Source organism: Bactrocera latifrons, unplaced genomic scaffold, assembly GCF_001853355.1.
Source record: "Bactrocera latifrons isolate USDA-ARS-PBARC rearing strain unplaced genomic scaffold, ASM185335v1 scaffold_114, whole genome shotgun sequence".
Taxonomy (NCBI): domain Eukaryota; kingdom Metazoa; phylum Arthropoda; class Insecta; order Diptera; family Tephritidae; genus Bactrocera; species Bactrocera latifrons.
In genome coordinates this window covers 175,186-193,542 of record NW_017534564.1, presented here as the reverse complement: position 1 = coordinate 193,542, position 18,357 = coordinate 175,186, and the positions used below count along the sequence as shown (strand labels likewise).

General features: G+C 39.9%; 1 long non-coding RNA gene across 3 annotated transcripts in view; it reads left to right on the top strand.

The window, feature by feature from the left end:
- Positions 1-18,357, top strand: part of LOC108975997 — a 33,758-nt gene extending 15,401 nt beyond the window's left edge. For all 3 annotated transcript variants that reach the window (XR_001993915.1, XR_001993909.1, XR_001993913.1), the window contains exon 3: positions 18,052-18,357. This is a non-coding gene — a long non-coding RNA (uncharacterized LOC108975997). The remainder of the gene's footprint in view (positions 1-18,051) is intronic.

Genomic DNA, 18,357 nt, shown 5'->3' with positions numbered 1-18,357 from the left:
TTGAATCCGAAGGCTAGGCAATCACAAAGTTAATGTTTTAGCGTCTCAACCTTCTCCGCTCATGCTTTGTATTCTGCGTATAATACTTTATCAAGTTTAATTTTGAAGAAGCTGGATGGTCTAGAGCAGATTATAGGGTAGAAATGTAATACGGCATTATGATCGATTCATTTGTATTCGAGTTATCACGGCAGCAAATTCGAAGAATGATGAAAAGGCCTTTGGTGAAAAATGTTTTTCGTGAGCAAGTGTTTTTGATTGGTTCAAATTATTCAAAGAGGGTCGAGAACAACGATCAACACCAACTGATGATCAGCACGTCAATAAAGTATAGGAATTGATGCTTGAGAATCGACGATTAATAGTCAGAGATCGTTACTGGCGTCGTTGGAATATCTTAAGGATCAGTAGAAACCAATTTGAAAGATCATTTGGATCTAAAACAAGTAAAAGCACGGTTGCTCCGAAATTCACTAAATTTTTTCGAAAAAACAGCGTAAATGTCTGTGAAACAATGCTTTCCGCTTATGCTTACGACCTGGAAACAGACGATCAATCGGCCGAATATCGTATCAAGGGGAGTCGAAGCTGAAAGAAACATGTGAAAGTAGATTAAAAATCAAGGTAATGTTGACAGTTTTCTTCGATTATCAAAGTATCGGCACTCTACATTCCTTCCGACTGGCCAGACCGTCAACAAGGAATACTATTTGAGGGCTAAGCGTCGTTTGCGCCACGGTATTCGTGAAAAAGGCTATAATTATGGACCGAAAACGCTTGATTTTTCCACCGGTATAATGCACCGTTTCATAGTGTATTGATTCTTAGTAAGTTTTCTGACAAATTTTCAACCAATTTCGTACCGCAACAATCGTATTCGCCTGACTGCTGACTACAGCTCACCACTACTACTCACCAAACCCAAGCGACCTCTACGGGGAAACCGTCTTGAGTCAATTGAAGAAATTAAACCTCATGGTAACAGAAGCCTACTTGGCGCCTTCTGTTATTTCAACATTTCAACCTGAAAGACTTAATTATAATTGTTTAGTTTGAAGGATGAGTCCTAAAACGTAGGTTGGTATTGTTGTTACTCAGAAATTGGCGACTTTATTTTGTGATTTCGATCTTCAGAGCAGAAAATAATATTTGCAACAGCCGACATATTTTTTATTTTGTTTTTGTCATCGCAGTGTCCGAAATTAAAAAATATGTAATAAGTTTGACGAATAGAGACATTTCTATGCTGATATCTAACAGTGTCTGCTCAGATTTCGCAGACTTTTAAAGCCCGGAAGTAAACTATATGGTCTCTATTTCCAAGTGGCCATATTGACACTAATTAGACTATATACAAATATTCGATTGAACTTACAATATACTTAGCTAGAAAAATGTCGAAAATTTGTTTCATATAAACACTCAATTTTATTTGCCTCATTTTAAATGTGTTTGAACTGATTATTGCGGTTAATCAAAGCGTGCTGGCATGGGCTTTCGTGCAACCTTGCCGCTTCAGTAAAAAAACGCTCCGAACATCTTCAAAATGCAAAGACCGTGATCGTGATATAATTTACAAGGCAATGTACGTTAGCAAATAATCGCAATCACATCGTCACGCTCGCGTTTTAATAGCTTTGTGTCAACACTCATAAGTCGCGCGCATGCTTTTTCGCTCGCCCATTCATTGCGACTTGTGTACGCGATTGAGTTTTGCATACGCATGCGGGCCACATACACAAGTGCTGGTGATGATGAGACGTGGTGCCGACTTTGCCGCCCAAACAGTTTGTTGACTGACAACTTTACACAAAGTACCTACCTAGCGACCGCCAGCCGCTCTTCCCCTGCCTCAGTGGGGTAAGCAATCGCATGCATGGTTTATTAAAAAGTACTAGGTACTTTTGCCTTTGCCTTTGCCCAGCGCAACCCAGCCCAGCTCAGCTGGAGCGCATCAGCTGTTGAGCGTTTGTTTTGTTTATTAGCGTCAGCGCGCACAGCTGATCGGCTGATAGCACGTTGTTGATAGTGTTAGCGATGTAAGTTTGTGTCATCAGCGTCGCCGCCACCGTCCGAGTGATAGTTGATTGTTGATGTTCCGTTTCAGGTTCAGCGTGCTTGGCAGCACGTGGCGGTTAGACTGGTATGACCGGGCAGGCAAGCAGACAAACAAGCCGCCGCACACACCGCCACTACTACTGCTTAACTACTGCCTTAATAGCAGCCGCCGTTGCCTAACAATTGGCGGTGGCCTGTTGGAGTGACGAACTGGCTCGCCAACCGGCTGGATGGCTGGTTGGTATGCTCACCCATCAACTATAGGAAAATGAGCGCGCGAGCAAAGCCGCTGTTAGGTGAGTATGCGAGGGAGCGTGAGAGCTAGGGCCCAGCAGACTGGTTGGTGCGGCTTCCCATACTGGTGACTAACTGAATGCCTGACTGATTTAGGGCCAACGCTAATGACAATGCCGCCCAGCAACAAAACACCACACACACATCAACATTTGTGCGACTACATTGGCATGAAGACGCAGCAGCAGCATGCCACATTTATACAAAAGCAAAAACGCACTAATACGTCACGCCAACGCCAACAACAGCAACAACGGCGGCAGCAACTAACAACATTACTAAGTAATAATACAAACCCATAGCGACTGGAATTGCCGTTTGCATTACAAGTACTTAACTTGCTCATAACATAACAACAACGGCAGCAGCAAGTAGCATTGCCTCCTGACAGCTGTCAGCTGTGTTTGTTTTATGTACAAAAGTCTTGTTTCTGCTTTGTTGTCGACTTTGGTTGCTGTTTTGTTTACAAGCAAATCGGAAGTGAATCGAGTAACCAGTATCCAGTAAAGTTCAATGGCAAATGTGAGTGGAATGTTTGCTTGAGTTGCGTTGAAGTGCGGTGAGGTCTAGTATTAAATATGGTGCTGGTGGCGCCTGACTGAAACGGGTTTTGATTGATTGCCGGCTTGATTCTCTAGTTAAGTACACGGATGAGATAATACCTATAAGGAAAAGTAGACTTGCGAACTTGTGTGGGTGTGGATTTGTTAGTTTCATAGCGACTTTCTCTGCCGCCAAGTTTTGCGGAATTCAACGGATTTTTTCATGTGAATGGGTGTGTGAAGCGCGTTGGAGTTTGAATAAACTAGATTATTAATAAATACCGTAAATTAAAATGTTCTATGGAAATCTTTGCAAAAAAAATATTTACATTTTTCTCGAATAAAATTTGAGAAATAAATATTTTTGTTAGAGTTCTCACAATTATTTGGGGATTTTACAATTGGCTTTCTAAAAATAATGGTTTTTATTAGAGATTTCATAATTTTTTAACTGGCTTTTTGAAAGTAATGCTTTTCCTTAGAGTTTTCATAGTTTTTTATGAGCTTTTACAATAAGCTTTCTGAAAATAATGGTTTTTGTTTGAGCTTTCACAATTGTCTAGAAAGGTCTTTTACTACTCTGATATTTGCTTCAACGCGCATTAAATCTTAACAAAAAATTGTCACTAGAAGATATTGGACGCCCGGCCTTCGGTCGAAAAGCCATAGATAATAATAGAGTTGTGTCTGAAAACAGTTGAATATTATCCAAAATTTTAGTAGCTTTTGCGCTGCTAAATTTCGATTTTTGATCAGCTCAAAAAGTGGTCGATTCTTACTGTTAATACTTAAGTTAATAAAAAGTTCGAAAGTACATTTATGTATGTCTTTCAACTATATTCCTAGCTTCAGTTTAATACATTAATATTTGTTATTTTTTCCGAAATTTCACTACATATATTGTTGCCTACTGGTAAACAAAAATCTTGAAATTTTGTTTCTTTTGTTGTTATAGTAGGAATTGTGTCAATTTATTTAACTTGTCTTGGACACAACAACAAACTCTTAAGCAAGCATGAATAATGGCTTAGGGATACATATTTGTGCTTATACCCAAACTCATGTAAATTCCAATTTTATTAAATTATTTGACCCTTTTAATTCCATTTTCTCATTTGGACCCTTTCGATATTCGTTTCAGTTTAACAATTACCAGAAATTTCACTGTAGAGCTTTATTAACGATTATTTACATATTCCCGTATGTGTGTATGTGTGCTCGGACATGTGATTATAAACAAGTGTATAAAATATAAAATATTTCGACATATCGAAGTTACCCTGTAGGAATTTAGTGTGATAGATGGACTTTCGGACTTACTATGGAAATTATTTGATTATGTCAACTTATGGATTTATAAAAGTTCGTTGTTCGATTATCATTGTAATATAGAATTTGGTGAAATTGAAGGCCACTAATGTTTTCGATATTCTGGCACTTTACTTGGAGGAATTTGGCTTAAAACTTTGGTAACACTGCAATTTCATTAAGAAAATGGAAAAGATAAGCGAGTTAAAGTCGGAAAAGACAAGATCTCTTAACATTTTGCAACATACAATTTAATTTAGTATATTAAGAGATTAAGGAGAAGTTTCTTTTCTGATCGATTAACGACTAGCTGTTATCTGATCTAAGTATATATTGGTATATGACCCCATAATGAAAAGAAAATATGCCAACATTTGCTGAAATGTACTTTTGACAGCACAATCTTCCGCTATTCAACACTCCTCCTTTCCTACAGACCCCGTGCTCACACATAGTATACCTTCAACTGATATTATATTTCCCCCATAAAAGTTTCGTGTAACTTGACGTCAATGACTATAAGAGATCGAACGAGTAGGTAAAATTAGGGTCGAACAAAAGCAGCGAATGCCGCAAGATCACAATAAACCAATACACGAGCAAGTGGCACACATATAAACATACATAGAGATATAATATTGCTTCGTACATTTTTGAGCGCTGAAAAGACGAAGGCACACAGCGTGGACGTCAATTGACGGCGATTTTCGAAAAGACTTAAGACTTGCCAAGCATAAAAAAACGAAAATAAATGAGAAACAAAGAAAAATTCAAGATAAAAAGTATAAATAATACACGTTGGCTCTGAGCTTACCAGCCGAAATGTATGTCTTAATGGAACGAGCGGCAAGCCAACCGTCGGGGCGGGCGGACATGTAGGGGCCACAAGAGGTTTGTAATGGCGGAGCACAACAGAAATTCACAAAATATTTATGGATGCCATTATCTTAGTTACGTGATTTGCTCCGTGTTATTATAAGCGCGCAACAATAAGACAACGAGAGAATGAGAAATAAGTAGGAGACCACGGCAACAAAAAAAAAATTAAAAAAAGAAACTATAAAAAAATAAAAGTCTTAAGCAATAACACGAAAAAAAAGATAACAACAACAATAATGAAAATCAGCAGTCATCGTTAGCTGTAAGTAGTGACTTTGGAAATCAGCGCTTTTGTTCCTCCAGTTATAAATTCACACATATCCACATACTACACATGCGCGCTTACCAAGTTGGATGAAGGGGGGCATTGTTTTTAGTGCCAGAAAAGAAACGAATACGCGCATAGACAACTTAACACACATATCGCTCATGCAGGAATAAAGCGCGTGGTTCGAAGGCCAGAAGGCAACATTTCGAAAAGCGATTTACATTTTGTTGTACGCGCTGCGTTAATATGTGCGCCTGCGAGTTGTGTTGTCCATTGCGCGGCATACGTGCCACATTTGGCTGTGACCGCTGTTTGGGTATTGATGTGCTTTGTAAAATACCTGTAGAGATAAAATAGCAAGAAAAGCACGAAAAAAAATTTCAATAAAATGAAATAAAATGAAGTTTACGAAACTTTGATCAGCAAGCGACAAGCTGCAGCATACACATAAAAACATAGCTGGTTATGTATGATCGTAAGGGAATGGAAAGAAATCAGTAATGAAGGGTTGTACTAAAACAGAAGAATGATAATGAAAACAATTATAAGGAACGTTGAGCGGTAGAAGTAAGCAGGCAATGGACACAAATGCCTGTAGTTTTGTTTCAATCAAAATTCGAAAGGAAGACGGTGCTCAAGAACAATGCCGCTAGTAACTGTACTGCGAAAATCAAGAATCCAAAAGCTGTAGTACGAAATGGAAGCGTGCTTGCTTTTTGTGCTTGGAAATATTCTCATAAAGTTTTGATTTCTTGCAATGGTGACTTTTTTACTTAAAGGTACTTCTATGAACCAATATTGCAGACAAAGGTTTAGCTAAATGAATGTGCAGTTTAACCTTTAGATAACGATTTTATGTTCCTTTCAATAGAGATAGGGGTCATTTTATCGTGAATCGAAAAAAAAACTTAAGCCTTCGGTTTTTACGGCTGATTAAAGCAAATGCAACCTGCTTTATGATCGTTATATGGAAAATAACCTCTTTGCCCCTATTAGTATAGAGTTTCCATATTGCGTACAACAAAAAACGAAAAAAAAAACGTTAAATTCGGTTACACTGAACTTTATTAGCTTAAAAAAAGAAAAATTAATTAATTAAAAATGGTACAATCATTGATTGATCAAGACATTTTGTAATTTCCATACTGAAAACGTCAGCTTGTATGGCAACCGTAGTCGTCCGAACTGAACATTATAGTAAGAAGTTATGAAGTTGCCTTGGAGAATAACTCATGTATCGGTTAGTCGAAAAAGTCTTTTCGTATTTTTTCAATGGCTGTCGTGCAGTCGTACATCTCCAATGAAACTAATCATACTGTGTCATACCATAAAGTGTTGGAAAGCTAAGATTCTAAGCACCATTTAAATTCGGTGAAGTTGAAAGAAAGTTACAGCTGTACAAAAATTAGTGAAAATAATTAAGAATTCGCAATATTTTGAAATATTTGTATAAAAAGGGAAGAATGCTATGCAAAGCACCAAAGAAACTTGTGAAGTTTACGGAGACGATGCCGAATCAGTTCGTGTAGCAGAACAATGGTTCGATCGCTTCCGATCTGGAAATTTCGATGTGAAAGATGCACCTCGCTCTGGTCAACATATCCTTGAAAAGGTCGATAAAATTATGGAAAAGATTGACTAGGACTGTCACATAAGCAGCCATGACATCGCTAACGAACTTAGTAATTAATGAACAATACGAAAATACTTTTTCGACTACTATAAAAAAAAAAAATGTACAGAATAGACCGAATACGATTTTCTTAATGTATTTCGAGTAAAACAGCATTCTCCTCAGCAGACCCCAAATTTATCTTTTGTTTATGAACAAAGTAAAACTGTGTCATTCTAAACGGGTAATGAAAACATGTGGGTCACCCATACACATGCACATCATACAAATAAGGTTTGGTAAATATAAACAGGTTATATGCGCATTACTCATTTATGTAGATGTGGGCATGTACGTGCACCTCAACACCAGCAACACCGGCCCATATCGGCACAGGGTCAACTTTTGAAATCAGGATATTATGCGAAGGTAATTTAAACAGGTTTCTGGGCCACATGTGTCAACCAGCAGAACACAGCACAACTCACGAGCGTGCACTTAAGCACACACACACACGTACATACAAAGAGGTGCGCTTGCACATAAACAAATGACAGTGAATGTGGATTCTCGGTTTGGGACACACGTGCCAGTCCAACTAGTTTGACTCCTTCGCAGCGACGCCGGCCGACAAAGTGTCAAACGGTTCAAATGGAAGCAGCACTGCTGCTGCTGCTGGGCTAAGCGAAGTCAAGCCGCCTGATTAACTCCAATCGAACGGACCGGTCGCCTCGCCTCCTCGTCGCTTCGCCGGCTGCTCGTCTCGTTGGCTATCGGCTGTTGACGGTTGGCTGCTGTTGTTGGCCACCCGCACAAAACGGCGCACTGGCTGCTAATCTATTTTCGTTTGCTGCTGCTGATAAAAACAAGAATAGTCGGTTACATTTGTTTTGATTTAGCATTCTGGTTAAAGGCCTTTGCCGCGCAAAGCAAGAAAATCACCAGCGGCAGCAGCAGCGGTGTGAAAACATGTTTCGAGTATGCAGCGAGCAGGACGAGTGAGTGAGTGAGTGTGAGAAGCAGCGCGTTGGTGAGTGAATGAGCGTGCGAAAACTGGTACCGGCAAAGTAATCCTTGACCCAATGCGCTCGTGCTGATGATGTCTTCAACGCTGGCGCAGTCTGACCGCTTCCACCTCTGCGCGTTTTCCCAACTGGTATCCGTATGTTTACGGCTGTGTGTGTGTGTGCGTGAGCCGTTCAAATACTTATTATAAATACAGGCTGGCCGTAGGAAAGTTCAGTGCCAATCGCTTCAGCGGCAACAACAACAGCGGCAGCAACAACAGCGGCAGCAACAACAGCAGCAACAAGTAGGTAATAAAGAGGTGAACTGGTAGCTGCTGGCTTGGTTGACCGTCTGTCCGTCCGGTTTCTGTCTGATTGGACTTATTGTTTGTGTTGAAGTTATTGTGGCATGAAACTCGTTTGCCTGCCACACTTGGCGTTTGTTGTGTTCTCAAGCGCTTCTACACAAATATAATTCTGCAAATATACGCGCACGAATACATATGTACATGTTTATATATCTCATTTATGCATGTAAGCCCATAAGTGGGTGAGGTCAGTTTCTGTTTGTAACTGGTTATTAGGCAGGTGCTGTATGCTGTTTAGCGTCCACCGGCTTGTCATTCCAGTCAACCGGATACACTCACGTATCGCTCTGCACTACTCAGCTTGCATTAATAATGTTCTGAATCAAATATACCAATGAGTTATCATATTTTGCGTTCGTGGCTTGGGGCATTTAGAAATTGGCGCATTTATTTTTGAAAATAAAAAAGTCTAACCAATTTGCAAGCGCTACTATTATTGTCAGCAGATATCTGGTTACAGATTAATCGTTCATATATCTGTGTCAATTAGTTTATTAAGTTTGATGTGTGAAGTGAATTAACAATAAATTGTTGTTGACCTAGAAAATTAAGTTGCTAAAATGTGCCAAGTGTTCCATGGCGAACACTTTCAAGGAGCTCTCAGCTTAAATGTGCAAAAATATTAAATAAGTTCACGGCTTTGTTAGTAACTTTTTTTTCATTATCTTACCTGGCCTGAGAGTGCTTCAACACTTTTTCGCATTAATTTTTATATTTTCTTTTACTCAAGTTTTGATGTTCGAAAGATTTGATCGCTTGTAAGTCGCTGTTGAGTGAGTGAAATTTAATTATTTTTTCAATCACACCAAACACTCAGTATAACTTTTCGAGGCGTCAATCCTGGCTTTGCGACCATTTGTTGAGCTTAACCACGCTTGCGCCATAATCTTTTTCGCACATTATTGTCGTTTTTAATCCACTTTTCGTCTTCTGTTACATTTCGCTTCAGAGATGGTTCGATTTTATTTCGTTTCATCAAAACATCGCAAATGTATATTCGTTCAATTAAATTTTTTACAGACAATCATGTGTTACCCAAACATCGAACTTATTTTTATAGCCAGCCTGATATGAATACCAAGTTCCTTAGCGATGCCATGGCTGCTTATGTGACGGGCCTGGTCAATCTTTTCCATAATTCCATCGTCCTTTTCAACGATATGTTGACCAGAGCGAGGTGCATCTTTGACATCGAAATTTCCAGAACGGAAGCGAACGAAACATTGTTGCGCTATACGAACTGATACAGCATCGTCTTCGTAAACTACACAAATTTTATTGGTGGCCTGCGCGGCATTCTTCCTTTTTCCCTCGGTCCTTTTGTACATTATTAAGCACACTTTTGACAATCTATGGTAATTTTTTCATACAGAAATATTGAAGGATAAGTCCGTAATAGAACCTCTTTCAGAGGGTCCTAAGAAAAAAAAAACTCTGCGGTGTTCACCATAACTCTGCCGGACATTATCCGAAAACAAAAAAAACTAGAAAAATTAGTCAAATTATAATCAGAACTTGCCCCCATTATCCTCTGATAGTTTTTTAAAATCAAATTATGTCATCAAATCATGTACCGAACAAGTTTTCCACACTGTAGTTTTGACATGAACTCGTTTACTTATGCAGTTTATTTATTGAATAGACTTCTCTCTGAACCAAACGGTCTAGTTCATTGCTTTTGGAGGTATGACTCACTTAAAATAAAAGTATTTGTTAGTATTTGTTGCAGCTGGTGGACCTAAAGATCTGGCGACCACATGGAAAGTGTGTCAATGTATTATCGCTTATAAATATGCTTGCTTTGTTTTTTGGAATAATAAAAAAAAAATAATAAAATATCCAGTAATACACTTGAGATACAGAAGTTCGTTGCTTAAGTCTTTTGATCAAATTCCAAAGTAATCGGTATGCATACATAACTACATGCTACTATCAACAACTTTTACGACTACTAAACAATTTACAATATTTTATTACAATTACAGCATTTTGAACTTCAAAAACAATAACAATAATAACAAAACAAAGCGTAAGCATGAAAATTTAATATTTTCGTGAGGGCATTTTGAAGCCAATGCTATGGTCGAAGAGGATTTGAATTTCCGAAATGCCAAACAAATGTTTATTGCGGTGGCATGTGAAAAAATCGTGTTGAAAATTTAATTTCAAATAACTTAACAGAACAACAACAACCGCAACTAATTGCAAATAGCAAATCTAATAACAGAGTTAATGGCAACTGCGATGACTTGAAGCAGGCGTCATGAAACTGTGCCGCGCGCAAAGTTCAAGCTGTTTGACGGCAATGTGCTTGCTTGCCACGTTTGCACTTACAACAATAAGCACACAGCAAACTACATGTAGTCGAAAATTTCACATGCCAAAACAGAGCTTCGATGAGCGCGCGTTCGCGCTTCACTCTTTACAACAAACAAATTAAACTTTTGCCGCCAACAACGCGCAGCGCTACGAGCTGACAGCATGCTCAGCTATTTGCCGCAACGGTAGAGCAAGGGGGCGTCAGTTTTAATACCACATGAAGAGGTGCGGCCTGACCTGAAAGGCGGCGGTACACACCCCCACTGGTTAATGAGAAAATTGGTGCTTTTTTGTTGTAATTTGTGTGTCTTTTTTGTAAGCATAAGCAGGTAATGAGAAAAAAATTTTGTAAGCGACAGCCTTTTTTCAATGTTTCATTGCTGAGTGGCAGCTCTTGAGCGCCACAGTTGATGGAGTGTATCAGCGGCCACCTTTGTTTGACTAGCGGTGGAGTTCAATGGCCGCAAACGGTGTGCAGACTTTGGAGGCATACAAAGAGTTTACATGTATGTTTGCGAATTCAAGTGGTTGATGGAGTGCCGAGTCGGACACAGCAATTGCGATTCACATACCTGTAATGGGTTGCAGCCACAAATGGCCACAAGCGTTGAAGCAAAAACCTGGTATTTGGCAGAAAAACAGCAAACCTCGAAGTCTATGCGACAATCAGCTGCCGCGAATACGATGCGTTTCAGCAAACAACAACGGCAAAGCAACAGCAACAAAGTGGCAAACACAAAAAGCAATGAAATGAATGCACAGCCATTATCGCGTTGTCAATAATTGGAAATCAATGATGAAAACTAGTAGTTAACAATGCAAGCGCTTGGCCCGAAAAGGCAGCAACGACCGCCAGTCACACACACACACGCGCGCGCACATACTCTCCATCACATGCAGTGCAACCATCGGCCTCTAGTTAGCGAACTGCATAGATGCTCGCACAGATAACAACAATAATCGTTCAACTATTTAGAAAAATGACAAAGGCATACAATTACAACAAAACCAGGAACAAAGTGCGCATTTTACAACTAGCGCTACTGCTTTCCTTGCGCCTCTTTCCAATCAAACCATCAGCTTCTAAATACTTACATAGAAGTAATCAGATGTTTTTGCTGCCACCAGCCACGCGCACGCCACTTCGCCATTGAATTGGCTTGTCAGCAGTCAGACTGATGCGCGACGTCATTGTCTGCTTGGACAACAAGTCAACTACTGGCAGTTCTATATACACACACATACTTACATGCGTTTTGTTCAGATGTATGGTTACCCCATCAGCCGGTTGCGCGACGTCTGACAGGTTGATTGTTTGTTTGGTCACTACAAGTTGCCTGGTTTGGTGAGATGGATTACTCGTCGCTTGATTGTTATCTATTCGTCAGTCGGTACGTTATGTGACGGTTGAAATTGGTGTAGGTTATGATTTGTTTTGGAGCGTCATAAGTTGTGAGGGCAAGAAAAAGTAGTTGTGACAGCTTTGTGGCAGAAAAAAAGTGGAAATGCCTAGTGTAACGCTTTGTTGGTGAGAAGCGACATAGAAAGCAATCAAGAGAATTGTTAGAAGTTACAAAAGTGGTTCTTGCTAATAAACATATGATTTTTTGAAGTTAGTTTGGCTGAGCTGTGCCATTAAATGGAAATAATTGTTTACTGCTTTGTTCGGAAAAGAACTATATGTATGTTTGTGGTACATATTATTTTCTCTAAGAATTTCTAAGAGTTTCGCAATTAAAGTCAATAGTAAGTTTATTTTCTTCATTTGTTAAACATACTTGAGTTTATGGAAAAGGGGTGTTTACCATAAACAAGCTTTGGTTTTTATCTCAGGTAAAGTACTATTTTTTTCAAGATCAGGCTCAGGAAATCCCCAAGTCGCTCAGTTCTTACCCTCACAACTAAGGCAAACAAAATAAGTTTCAGAAACTCTGTCAAAAGCACAGATTTTCCCTACTACCAAACCTTAAATTCTATCCAAAGGGAATTAAAGGTTCTCCTTCTTCAGCACCCTAAAAGTTGTTGGAAGGTCTGATAACCTTCCAAACTCTTCGCAAACTCCACCTTCCTGCCTTAATTAAAGAAGGGGTATTTTCTCTTCTACATGACAAGGACAGAGACTAACGTCTTCACTTCAAAAGCAATGCTCTCCTTTCCCAAGCCTGGAAAATTCTCTTCTCTTCACGAAGAAATGTCGGTACGGAATTCTGTAATGGATGGTTACAGGTGATGAAAAGTATATCACTTATGATAATTTCAAGTAAAAATGTTAACGCCAAGCCAAGCGACACCGACATTATTTTCATAGCTAAAGGAAACTCTTTGCCATATCACACAAAGAGATCTAGGCCTAGCTAAGGGATGGTGCAGAGGGGTTGGACTGAAAATCTACCCTCGAAGGCGACTATCGTTCCGATTGTCCCTTTGGGGACAGAGAGATAGAGATGACTAATTTGGTCAAATACCTTTATCTCACGCTGTATGCAACTCTGCGATGGAAAACAGCATGTTGACCTGACGGGATCAAAACTACTAAAGCAGTTATGGTGTGCAAATGGCTAGGTGATAGATCCTGGGGCTGCAACCAAGATTTTCAGTCAGTTGTACACTATGATTGTGCGGTCGATTATTACATATGGAGCCTCGGAAGCATCGGATACTTTGGTAGGACTGCAGCTATTGAAGGTGCACCTTACCTACGTCTGCGTGTCAGGTGCCATGCGCAAATGTGCGACGGTCGCACTTGAAGTCATGCTGGAACTCGCACCGCATCACCTAATAATCGCTCACATTGTCAAACACACACTTATTCAAATGACAGCATAAGGGTTTGGTAGAGGTAAGATAATATCATCCGAACGCATGAAGGACTTAAGTGGCGAAATGTCACTGGTTCTTATTCCAATAGACAGAATTACCAAAAGTGTAAACTCAATCAAGAAGTTCATGGTGATCTTCAGCAGTAAAGCTGAAAGGAATGATACCGCTCTCAAGCTTCTGCTTTAGTAAACCACTACTGGGATAGTAAAACCAAATGATACATTGACAGCTCGAAAACGTCGGAGAAAATTGACGCAGGAGTCGCAGGACCACGCAACAAAATTTCTACACCAATGGAAGTTTTCCGAGAATAGTCCAAGCAGAGTTCTTTGCTATAAGTCGGTGCGCAGATATAAATCCCCAATGCAACAATCGCAATGAACGTATGTATACTACAGTTATACTCAGCGACAGTCAAGCGGCACTAAAAGCGATCTCCGCCTACGAGATCAAATCACTTTTGCTGCAGGTGTATATAGAACGGCTGAGAAGTCCATCAGATCGTAACCAGATACACCTTATCTGGGTGCCCGATCACTAAGATGTAGACGAGAAAGAACTGGCTGATGAGCTTGCCCGCTCCGCAGCATCCACCAAGATGATACCACCCGAACCGTTCATTGCGGTTGATCCCCATACCATAAAGGATCTGATGAAGGAGTTTGTAGGTAGAATTAGCAAAAACTCCATGTCATGCGTTATGCTAAGTTGCTAATGAGTGGTTACAACCTTAAAAGTTTTAGATATGTAGTCAATCTACCAAGGGGCAAGTTAGGCCACTTGTTGCTTTCTACATTGCCCATTGCAAGTTCAAGAAGCACTTACATGACATGGACATAGCTTCTTGTGCGTATTGGCGGTTCTTCGACATGGAGCCTGAAATTTCAGAATACCTGCTAAATGTCTACACAACAGACTGTCGACACTTTATGTAGGATCCGTGTTTCCAAGCAGGGACCATATCGCCTCGATAGCATCTAGCAGTATATTGCAATTTATTAATTTGTTTAGGCTAAGTGAGTCGTTGTGACTTAGGATATAGCACAATAGACTGTAAGTCGCGGTTCAATCCTCATTTATTTATCTAATCTAATCGAGCTCTTCCATACTTGTTTTCAATATAATTATTGTAAAAGTATTACATTTTGAAAGATTCAATAAATAAATTCGCCAAAACTATCGACTTTTTAAAGAAACTCAAAAGATTTTACATCTGCCCCTGTAAGTATGCAAAGAAAACGCACAAGCGCTCAAACAAACTATCTCTTGTGAAATACATACTTATCAACTACAATGCAATTAAATAATTGGTTTTACAATAAAAGGCGACGTAGCAATCAGCATGCCTTTACACAAACAATTAAAAAATTCCACAGAAAAATGTAATATAAGAAATAACAAATATGTGTATGTACTATATGTATGTAGATGGCTTTGAAAATTAAAAGGAAATACAAATTTAGCATTTGGACGCTTGCTTGGTCACGGCTGTGTTCGCTGCGCAATTTTACCGCTCAATTGGTCAAATATAAGCAAGAAAATTGCAATTGACTGTTAGTTGCATAAATTGGCGTTGTTGTTGTTGGCGATAGCATACCAACAGTTAAAACGGTTTTCTACAAAACATTTGCATTTTGCCATACACAACATGATAGCTGCGTCGCGCGAGACTGCATGTGAGTTTGACTCTGTGCTCATGTACATACATATGCGTTAGTATGTAGGCGCGCGTGTGAGTGTGTGTGTATGTTCGCGCGCATATGACAATTGCGCTGCAGGCAATTTTCGCGTTGTTGAGAAGCTGAAAATAATTTATTATTTTTTGCTTAACTGCGCCAGTGGAAAAGCTCGCTAAAGATTTACAGCCAGGTGGAGGGTGGCGGGAATGGGAAGCGCGGGTTGCAGCGGTTGCTGTTGCTGTTGTTGGTAGTCAGCATTTAACACGCCGCACATAAATAAGGCGACAAGCGCGACATGCCATTGTCGTGGCCAATATTGTTGTTGTTGTTGCGCATGCAAGACTTTGTTGCAGCTGCTGTGCTGCTGTTGTTGTTGTGGGTATGAGTTTTATGCAAATTGTTACTGTTGCTCCAGCGGCGGTGGTCACCTTAACTAGCTGCTCGCTTTAGCTGATAAGTGTACGCGGCGGCTGCTGGAGTGGCTGCTAGTAGTGTCTTTGTTGTTGTTGCTTTGCAGTCGATGTCGCTTTGGTGTTCTCTGTCGCCTGTGGCATTGCATGCATTTTTAAGTTTATAGTCACGCCACGTTGTTGCTGCTGCTTTTGTTGTAGCTGTTGTTGTTGTTGTGCCTACTGTTATTTTTGCCATTGTTAGTGATACTTTTTCATTTGTTGTCAGTCATTATTTAGCATTCTCGTTGCTGCCTGCACACTCACATATTTCGTTCTTGTCGCCTTAGCGATTTTAATACTTGCAGTTGTTGTTGTTGTTGGACACTTCACCCCATGCGCGCACCTTCACGCTGCATTTTGTTATTTACGAGCTTTTCGTGGTGTTCTTGCGCGCAGTCCACATTCTGCTGCGGCCCGGCCGTCGCTTGCCAGCACACCCTGCCCCACCTCACCTCACCCCATCACGCCGCACCACACCCTGTTGCCCAACTGCGAGTAATTATTATATTTCTTCGCCGCATTTCATTTGTTGACATTGTTGTTGGTGTTGCTGTTGTTATGGACCAAAGCGATCGTGCTCTGGGTGCGCTACAAGTGACGCTTTGCGTAGGTAGTGGCTATTAGTTGCATGCATTTTGCTCTATCTTCACTCTTCGCAGTTTATTTGCTCATTTCTTGTGGCACAAAGGAATTTGACCACCATCAGCGCCAGCTACTCGGTTCGTTCAGCTGCTGGCCTCTTTCGACGGTGGCTCATTTATTTCACATTCCTGCTGTTTTGGACTCGTGTTTTAGCGCCATTGTTAACAGCGGGGTGGCGTTGCATGCAACTCAAAGATCGCCAAAACAAAGAACGAAAATGAAACATGACGAAATTAGCTCAAGTGCCCTATAAGAACTTGTTTGTGCAATGTAAAAAAAAAATAATAGTAATTGTTTTATGAAGGAGCCGTGGAAGAGAAGAAAGATTACATTTGGTTAGATGGCTGATCTATCTAGATGGCGTAAAATCACACTTAGATTGCTATGTGGGTACAGTTCTTCACAAAGCCAAGTAAAATGTCCAAGAACCTACCACAAATTTCTTAAAGTTTTTATTCTTATCGCATGAAACCCAGCAAACATCTAAAGCGAAGAGATCAGTACATCTGCTTCGATTTATCCTATTCCAAAAGGAACTTGTAATTGCTAGTAGCTAACCAACGTTCGCTGAACAAGTTTAAGGCCCAACCCCCTAATAGAGAACCTCAAGAAACCAAGACAGTTCCCACCCGTTCAAGTTCTGCAGTTAGTGAAACTGAAGAGTCTGCCCATGAGTCTTGCAGCTAACTGCAATACCGCTATAGCTAGACATTAGTTGCAATCTAAGCTTGTAGTAACTCGATGTCAGAGATGAGAAGTCTAGATATCGCCTCACTAGTCACAGGCGTAAATTCATTGAGCTCAAACCTAATATCGCTGCTCTACTATTGGAGTGATTTGTCACCACACTGAAAAAGGCGCGTTGGAACGATATATCCATCCATTCATATTTTTACGGCAGTTACTTCCACTAGAAAGTCTCTGCATTGGTCACGAAGCCTAAAATTGATGGTTCGTCGATACTTCGCGACAGTGTACTCGTCCACCAAATCTACACGCAAGCTTTTGAGCGGGATGAAAGTTCACTGCCCCTTCCCTCCAGCGAGTTGTTCCATACCATACCTCTCTTAATCGTATGTGAGAGTCAGGTGTGAACTCGGCCACGTGGTGATCCCAATATTTTGGAATAAAATCAAAGTGTGCGTGAATAGGTTCGGAAAGCATTGCAATAGTCAGAAAGCCTGAAGTTGGAGTTGATAGAGAGCTCCTGACAGTAAAGCCCTCCATCAACCTTCTCCTCCAGCTCCATCATCCGTAAAGAAGCCTTCTGCCCCTCTCCTCCAACGGCTTCTTCTCATCCACAACTCCTTCACTGCTAAATGGGTAAAGAAGGAGCCGGAAAAGTTCGGTTGAGTGTTTTGCGCCGCTCGTTGGTTAAGGAATATTAGAGAGAAGAAAAACTGCTGCGAAAGAAAGTTCACATTTCCAAACCTATTTCCTTTTATCTCCTAGATCCCTGCAGGTATTTTTGGAAACGATTACTAATCAAATTTTAATTTTTACTCATATTTTTGTAAGGCCAATCCTACAATTGTTATATTGATTAATGACGAGGAGAAGTTTAATAAGTATTTTTTTTTCAATCACTTCTGATACATACTTATGGTTTCTCCTTTCCTCTTCTTTGTAAGAAAGACAAAATAGTCACACGGTCAGAAGTCTGATGAAAGCAAACAATTTAATGGCATTTGTCTCACGACTACAGCTGGAGAACTCTTACTGAAATAAATCTTTCAATGTATATTTAACACATAAGATATCCTTAGTAGATCTTAAAGTTATAAGAACTTTTCTTTTTTTCAGACCTGTTCAACATCCAATTGCCGCAAAGCTTAAAGCCCAACTGAATGCCACAAATGCTATTTAAAGCTAATATTTATGTAACACTAAGAAAAGAGAAATTATTGCCAATTTATAAATGCGCAATACAAATACAACAAGTGCCATACACAAACAAAGAAACGCAGCTAAAACGTAACAACACGTAACATAAAGTAACGCAACGTAACGCAACGAATTCCGTCCAATCATACTGAGATTCTTAGTGCCTTTTTACAAACAAAACAAAACTAAACTAAACAACACAAGTATAATATAAACAAAAAAAAA